Consider the following 8,839-nt stretch of genomic DNA (forward strand, 5'->3'; position numbering starts at 1 on the left):
AGTCCGTACCATTTGTAAAAATGCACAAGTGGGTACTTCAGGAGTGACTCTGGGCAGAGTAAAATTAAATTTCGTGGTATAGTTAACCGAAAAGGTTGGGAACCACTGAGGCCTAGCGGTTAAGAATGTTGGACCACATAACCAAATGTCGCTGGTTTGAATCCCCTGAGCCGGCCAAGGTGGAAAAATCTGCCGTTCTGCCCCTGCAGCAAGGCAGTTAACCCCCAACAACAACTGCTCCTCTGGCGCCGATGACGTGGACCACCTACTCTGTGGTTAAATGCCGGAAGACACGTATTCAGTTGTCACAACTGAACTAGGTATCCCCTTTCCCTTCCCTTTCTGTCTGTACATCTCAGACCAACCATGCAAAACAGCTTTTTTCAATAAGCCTAAAATGAGACAGGTCCATATGTATCAGAGTAGGAGCGCTGGTCCCGGATCAGGTCCCCCCATCCACGGGATCTTATTTGTGATCTGCAATCAGCACTCCTACTCTGAGATGACTGGGTTACATACGGCCCCAGATGAGTGTAAATAAATAGGACAACAGCACCCTCACCTGGTCTCCTCTCCAGTGTCTTGTCCACGCAGTAGACCAGTTTCGTTGTCAGGGCGATAGAGGTAGTGACCAGCGCCGTGGAACACAGGCCGGAACCCTGTCGCCGTGGCAACAGAACCAGGAAGTCACTGGTTCGGTCTCAGGTCTCACACAGGGGTCAGAACCAGCACAGGATTTTAATCTCACTGGGTCAGAGCCAAAACACAGATTATTAATCCAAAAGAAAAAGCAGATTAAGAAATTCATTGCTAGAATGCTCACCTACTCCATAAGAGACATAATTTTTAAAATATTGTATATAATTTATTATTATTCTTTATTAAGTAGAGACCTTAGAGTGTTGGTTGCATAACGATTTCTGTGCTACATACCGTTTCGTATGTTCCTAGGAGAACCCGGAGTCTGACTTCCATGTTGTCAGGAAAAGATTCGTATGACCCGTTTTCTACAGGTATCCAGGCTGTGAGTGAGGCTGTGACAACTATACCATCAGAGATAATTTCCACATGGAAGGAGCCGATATTGCTAAACCAACTACCGGAATCCACCACATTAGTAATTGGACACTAGTGATGTTCTGCGCCTGAATTCTGCTACTGTGCCGACTCTCGTCGTTCGCACTTCCAAGCCGTAATGGTGGAGGCATAACCAGGCCCATACCACTACAGCTTAGCTCGGCTGGCCTTCAGTTAGGAGTCGAGAACTAATGATTATCTGCTCGCTGCTATCCATGGGCCTAATAAACACAAACACAACTACCTACTGATTGTTTCCTCATGATTGGATGTACTCAGTTAGCTGGGACTAACCAGAAGTATAAGTTTTTAAACTAGTACGTGCTTTCTGGCTGTGGAGAAGTCAGCATGAGTGACGGGCCGGTGAAGGTTCAGATACACGTAATCATGGAACCTCTTACCCAGCATTCTCTCTGCAGTGCCAGATGTCAGACAGGAACGTCACCAACCGCCAGCTCCTGCCTCTCTGTCACCAGACCAATCACAGGGGGGGGAGGGTGTGAGTTACGGCAAGCCAAAATCCACAGGGATGACGAGCTGTAAAACAAACAAATGCTAATTCACACTGCACAGAAACGAAGGTCCTGACCAACATTGTGATGAATGAGACTGTAAACACTTTTATTATTACATTATAATGAATGTTTTGGTTGTGTTTCGAGTTTTCTCTGTGCCCAATTGCCCAATAGAAACTAATGGTAAATAATGTATTGTGTCACTTTGGAGTCACTTTTATTGTAAATAAGAATAAAATATGTTTCTAAACACTTCTACATTAATGTGGATGRGACCATGATTACCGGAACAAGGAGAGACTACAAGAACCTGTCCAATAAGAAACGCTCGCTTCCATTGCAAAACATTTTGCTACGCTGTGCACTAATGAATAAGACCAAGGTTTCGTTCAGCGGTGCCWCAGCTCTTACCCTCTGCAGGAACCGCCAGAGCATGGGCAGAGTGTCCCTGCCGTTGTGCTGCTCCACGATGTGGGTGAGGCTGAGTAGAGACACCCGCTCCCTGCAGCTCCACACAGCCGAACTGTGGATCAGAGACTCCCGGGGCAGAGAGGCCAGGAAGAGGCGCGGGTCCCCGAACACCAGCCTCATCACAGGGTTGGAGGAGACCCGCAAGTCGGCCCGGACGAAGGCGTTCACTTCCTTCAGCCGCCTGTCCAGGTGCTGGAGACGAGATYYGAGGAGGGGAGAGAGAGACAGAGGGGGAAGAAAGGGTCTCATMTAGATAATGATTCTGTTATTCAGGGCGGTGTTCATTAAACACTAAACAGAAGAAAACACATTAAATAAGAGAGGGACTACCTAGACTTGTCCAATAAGAAAATGCACCAAAAAATAAATAATCCCATTGCAAACATTTTAAAACGTTTTCCGTTGCGTGCTCTAATAAACACGACAGTTATAGATGMACCACCGAAAGAAAACAAATATTGTTAACTGTATTAAAAAGGTACTAGAGTCATTTAATCATCTGAGAGATGATGAACTGAGTCAAATGGTGACTGATGTAATTAGTTGGTACCTTCAGCTGAGGTGTGATGATGTCATTGCTGACGGTGGTCTCCCAGCCGTTTCGGGCCTCCTTGGTGGAGAGCAGGTTGTCATAGGGAACAGGCCCTGGAGAGAGAAGCAAACTTTCAGCGTCTGATATCAATCACAGACAATGATTCAATAACAATAATGGTAAAGAATGTACATATGATTCTAKAACTTTAATAAGGGATGGCTAATTTAATAGCACCGTTAGCATGCTTAGTTGGCTTATAATCAGACAGTATTAGTGGCCTAAGGCGATGCTTGTTTTTAGTGATTGTAAACCTATTGAGGACATGAAGGTGTTTCTGGTCTCTTACACTGGCCAGGCTGGTGGGGCRCCAGAAGGCTGCTGATGACCAGGTGGACGGTGTTGACCGTGTCGTCAGACCCCTTCCCCAGCGACCTGGTCACCTGCTCCATGTCCTTCAACAGGTGGGCCCACAGGAACGCACCGGGGTCGGGCACTGGGGGCTTGATGATGGCACCGATGACCTACAGAGAGAGAGAGAGGGGGAGGGTAGAGGGAGTGAGAAATGGAGGGAGTGGAGATGAAAGAGAGCGAGAGTGAAGCATGTAGAAATAGCCTGGAGATCAGAGAGTAAGAGTGGAGATCAAGAGACTCCGTTTGAGGCAAGTGTCCTTCAGAGATGTAACGTCACCACTGGATAACAGTCAAACAATAACCCCTTTCCATGCATGTACAGCTGGTTACCCTCCAATCTAGTGCAGTGAGTTTTCAACCTTCCTCAGACATTTCAACACTTTATGTTGTTTGGGCCCTGAACAAACTCTAATTCACCTTAATCAAAATAAAATAGTAAAAAAATATTTTTAACCTTTATTTAACTAGGCAAGTCAGTTAAGAACAAATTCTTATTTACAAATGACGGCCTACCCCGCCAAACCCACAACGCTGGGAAATTGTGCGCACGGCCAGATGTGATAACAGCCGATTCGAACCAGGGACTGTATGACGCCTCTGCACTGAGATGCTGTGCCCTTAGACCGCGCGCCACTCGAGAGCCCTAAATGCTTGATGATTCGTTGATCAGTTGAATCAGATGTGTTAACGCTGAATAGTTCCAACACCATGGACGCGCTTGTGTTCAGAGGACACGTTTGAAAACCCCTGCTCTAGTGTACTTACCTGGGGGTGACTGCTGGCCCCTAGCAGCATGGCCATGTGTGTGATCAGGCGCAGCAGGTTAAAGGGCACTGGGGACATGTTCTTGGTGTCCTGCATGTCCAGGTTGTCTCTCCGTCTGGGCTCTCCCAGGATGTGGCCGGTCTGGGTGCGGTCACCCCTGTGAAGAAGGGGAAAAACAACATTTGTTTTTCTCCATTCTCCAGTGCTGTCATGATACCAGACCTGGGTTCAAATAGTATGAGCCTGCTTGGATGACCAGATGGGTGGGGTTTGTACTTTGGGGGCTATTCCATTGGTTCCATTAGGCGAAGGTCAGCTCAATCAAGCACAGCTAAACAATTTTTATAAAATAAAATACTGTTTGAACCGAAGTCTGCACAGTGCAGCACCTGCTCAAGCCATTATCAACTGTCTTTTAGAAATTCCATAAAAATCCCACTTACTGAATCTGAACGGCTTGGAAGCCAGGGACAGCCATGTGGTTGTCCCCTCCAATCTCAAGGCCACAGTCCAGGCAGCGACTCCTCTCCATGGGCTGGCCACACTGTGGTTAGAGGGGTCAGACAGATTGGTAGGAGAGAGAGAGATTCTGAGAAACAGTACTTACACTGAAAGTTAGGGCCAAAGATAAGATTATTCAGAACAAACTCAAATGTTACGTACCTCACCGATGGTGCACGGGTGTTTGTTGGGACAAACTGTGGAAGAGCAGAAGAAAAGCTTGACGACTTCACATTTTAGACAGTTAAATCTGCTAAATCTTTCAAAATTCACACATCCTTTGTTGTGGCCGTTACTATACTTACAYTACCACTGCAGCTGCCCCATYGCTTTGTGAGCCACTGCTAGCATGTCCTCTGGCATGGTGGGGAGGAAGGCTCTCTATAGACACACAGGAACAAACATCAACGTTAGCRGGACTATACATGAACAGAACGGGATACTAGGACCACCCTGGAGATAAGTCACTGCCGTTAATGTGTTGAACACTGTTGRTTTCTACGGACTGTATTGACTGATACTTCACTGATGTGGTGGATAGGCCTTTTTAAGGATTTCAATAATTAATCAACCAACCATTTTCAGACTACAGGGCAAAGRCAAACCATACTGCGCTGGCATTGATATTTATTTTCACAGGTTGCCATTTCAGCACCATTCTATTAAGTGTTGAATGCATACCAGGCCAACCCAGTACAGCTTGGCTCGGCTCAGTAGTGTGAAAAGGGTTTAGCCTGGATTCCTTCCAGACCAGGGTTGTCAAACTAAATTCCTGTAGGACCGTGTGTAAGCTGMTTTTTGTTATTTCCTTTCTATTCATGTCAAATGAAGACCTTGGCAACCAGGTGAGGGGAGTTCTTAACTAMTCCTTACCCTATGGACTATAATCAAAACTAAAGTAGTGCACTACATAGGAAACAGTGTGCCATTGGGCACGCAGCTACAGTGTTCCCACCTGCATGTTGGCAGGCAGTAGTGCCAGCTGCTGGAGGGGCGTCAGTAGACCCTGGTTCCCACAGAGCAGCACTGCAGCCAGGTGYACGCTCAGCTCCACCACCACACACTGGGCCCCAGAGGCCCCGGGACGGACCTCCAGGGGCCCCAGCCGGTTGGCCACCAGGGCCTGGGCGAAGGCCCTCACCTCTGGGCTGCAACCAAGCACCTTGGAGGCCTGGATGAAAGCCAACAGGGCCTGGCATTGCTGGAGGGATACAGTGTTAGCTTTAGGTGTGAAGACACTTAAAGAGACAGGTGAAGTATGGAAGCTGAGAGGAGACAGTTGATATACAGTGTTAACTTTAGGTGTGAAGACACTATTAAAGAGACAGGTGAAGTATGGAAGCTGAGGAGACAGTTGATACACAGTGTTAGCTTTAGTTTGAAGACACATTAAGAGACAGGTGAAGTATGGAAGCTGAGGAGACAGTTGATACACAGTGTTAGCTCTAGGTGTAAAGACAGGTGAAGTATGGAAGCTGAGGAGACTGACAAAATATTCCTTTCTCCTGACATGTGCACTCATTCACTACTTCCCGCAAATCTAAAAGCATTTGATTGGTGTTACATGGCTAGTAGGAGTTTCCACCATATGTCTTATATCAGTCATTATCCTTCAAATCAGTGAAGGGTAGGAAGGAGAGAATTGGGACTACGTCACAGTATTTTGTCTTTGTATAAGGACTCTACCACAGGTTTAGGATGGAAGCTGTCATTGGCTGATCTGTAGAGAGAGGTGACTTCTCTGAACAAGGCCAGGAGCAGGTAGACTGCCTTCTTCTGTGGAGGACATTTACAGCCCTGCACACACACACCACACACGCACACACACACACATTCCCAATCAGTGTTTATCCCCAATATCAAAATAATTTATTGGTAACAATTAAATACCCAGAACATAGCTTAAACAGAGAATTTCTCAAGCAAGAATTTTGCTCGACTGTCTGAGGGAGTGGCTGAGGGGATGAAACTGAAAACTTGCTGTTATTGGCAGAGATTTGGAACTCTTTCTTATTGGTCTATTAACTAATTTACTGCATGGTGATGTCACCATGGAAGGCCAAAACTCCATCCCACCAAAACAGGCTGAAAAACAGCTCTCACACAATAGGGCAGTATCATCACTTTCACAGTATATTCCAACCTCCGTGTGGAATATTACACACAGGAAAATCATGTTTTGACTGCACTGGGCCTTTAACACTTTAAAAACAGAATATCTGATAGAAAGAACATACAAATGAACAAGCAAAATCAAATCACAAGCTTATGCAAAATGTTCTGCAGGTGTTTCAGTTATGAAGTAAAGTAGAACTACAACAATACCTCACAAGCGTTGTCCAATCCCTCGAGTTTGCCTTCCATCATTGCCTTGGCAACAGCATCTCGGATCGTCTTGTAATCCTCTCCACACACAAGATATTGGTCTATCTGGCTGCCATCTTCATTCTGAAGGACAACAGAAGATAYCAAGAGTGGTTAAAATGGTATGAAAGACGTTTTATATCATCACATCAATACAGGAATACTTTGTAAAATACTCAAAAAATGCTAGCCATGAGGTTCTAGATATTAAATACCCATTTAACAAATMCAAACTTAAAAACATTATGGATGAAATAAGAACACCCTAAGCTAAAAGGTTGACTATCCCTGTACCACTTCCAGCTTGGTACTGACATCMTATGGCTCCCTACATTACTCTCCTATAAAGAAAGACAAAATGGCCACCATTACCTGCTGCAGAACTTCAGRAGGGAACAACCACCGGATGTCAGCCACCTTCAGGAGTGTCTGAACAAACTCCACGCCGCGCTGGCTGCAGATCTTACGGARGAGGTAGACCCGGTACCAGTCATTCCCGCTGCGTCTACACAGTTCTACCACACTGGTCAGGAAGGCCGCAACGCCGTTAGGAGACTCCTCCTGCGATCCTATTGGACCATAATGGGAGAGGGAAGCGTCACATGAACACATACGATTGATTGAGAGGAGGACTAGGATAATTAGGCAAACATATACTCATTTTTTTAAATAGATAGGTTTAATAGTCACATACACCAGGTAGATGAAGTTAGATATGTTGTTTTACAGAGTCAGCCATAGTAGTATGGCGCCCCTTGAGCAAATTAAGGTTAAATGCCTTGCTCAAGAGCACATCGACAGATTTTCCACCTTGTCGGCTCAGGTATTCAAACCAGCAACCTTTCAGTTACTGACCCAACAATCTAACCGCTAGGCTACCTGCCGTCCTACTGTATTAATTAAATCATTGAATAGTCTATCAAATCAATCATATATATTGTACGACAGTTGACCTACACCAGCAAGTATCATTTTGAAACAAGGGTAGTGTTCAARAGGAACAAAATGGAAGAAAAAAKCMTTATTAAATGGAGTGATACTGGCAGACTACTTGAAATGACCCAATACTAGTTGTACCCTACTGAACAGGATCCAGGATGACGTACGTACCTGTGGCAGCAGACAGCATGTGGACCAGCAGGTCTGCAGCCCTGTCCAGCCCCATGCGCACCCTGGCCACCTGCTGCAGGTACTCTACGGTGGCTGCGTGYCCGGCATCCAACTGCAGGAAGTCCCCCAGGAAGACCRTCTCATCCTGCATGCAGGCCTGCTGCTCCGCCGCCGTGTGGCACTGCATCCGCTCAAACATGGAATCCTGGGATGGAGAGGAGGGTGTGACAATGATYTCACTGAAAAAGCATTTCACTGAAAGATGCTACATGTAGAATGTGTCACCCATGTAGAAGCTTGGTGAACTGCAACTACACTTAGGCTCAATATAAACAATTCCCTTCCCTGCCCCGCAACACGGTGGAGAGGTTAGTGCCATCTGACTTCCCAAGGATTCTTGATAGCAAGACTATTTTACTTTCAGTTACGTCTATCAACTTCAAAAACAGCCGTAAAAATAATATTTTTGGTAATTGAAAACATATTTCACAGTGATTTAGATGGTACAATGATTCCCTACACTATTCAGTGCTTGTTTTCTCACATATACTGAAATTGAGCATGGAATTTCAGTAACCAGACAATGACAAAGCGATTTCTACATTGGCCGCTTGCCCCAGTCTGCCATTGTTCGTTGTGCTCGATGAGGAGATGACCACGCCTTTTAGTGACGTCGATGTAAGAGGGAGAGTGCAGTTTTCCCATCTGGCTTTTGTTGTCAAATAGCAAGTCTGCATTTTAGAATGCTATTTTGTGTGTGAAACACTATCATTCCACTATTACTGCAGATATAATATTATGGACATTTTCTGAAATGACAATGCAAAAACTCTACATGTAGCTGTTTGAAATAGCATTATTCACTGAAATAGCACACGTCACTGAAATAGCATTATTCACTGAAATAGCACTATTCACTGAAATAGCACTATTCACTGAAATAGCACTATTCACTGAAATAGCACAAGTCCCTGAAATAGCACGCGTCCCTGAAATAGCACGCGTCCCTGAAATAGCACGCGTCCCTGAAATAGCACGCGTCCCTGAAATAGCCTTATTCACTGAAATAGCATTATTCACTGAAATAGCA

The sequence above is a fragment of the Salvelinus sp. IW2-2015 genome, unplaced genomic scaffold (genome assembly GCF_002910315.2).
Source record: "Salvelinus sp. IW2-2015 unplaced genomic scaffold, ASM291031v2 Un_scaffold2394, whole genome shotgun sequence".
Lineage (NCBI taxonomy): Eukaryota > Metazoa > Chordata > Actinopteri > Salmoniformes > Salmonidae > Salvelinus > Salvelinus sp. IW2-2015.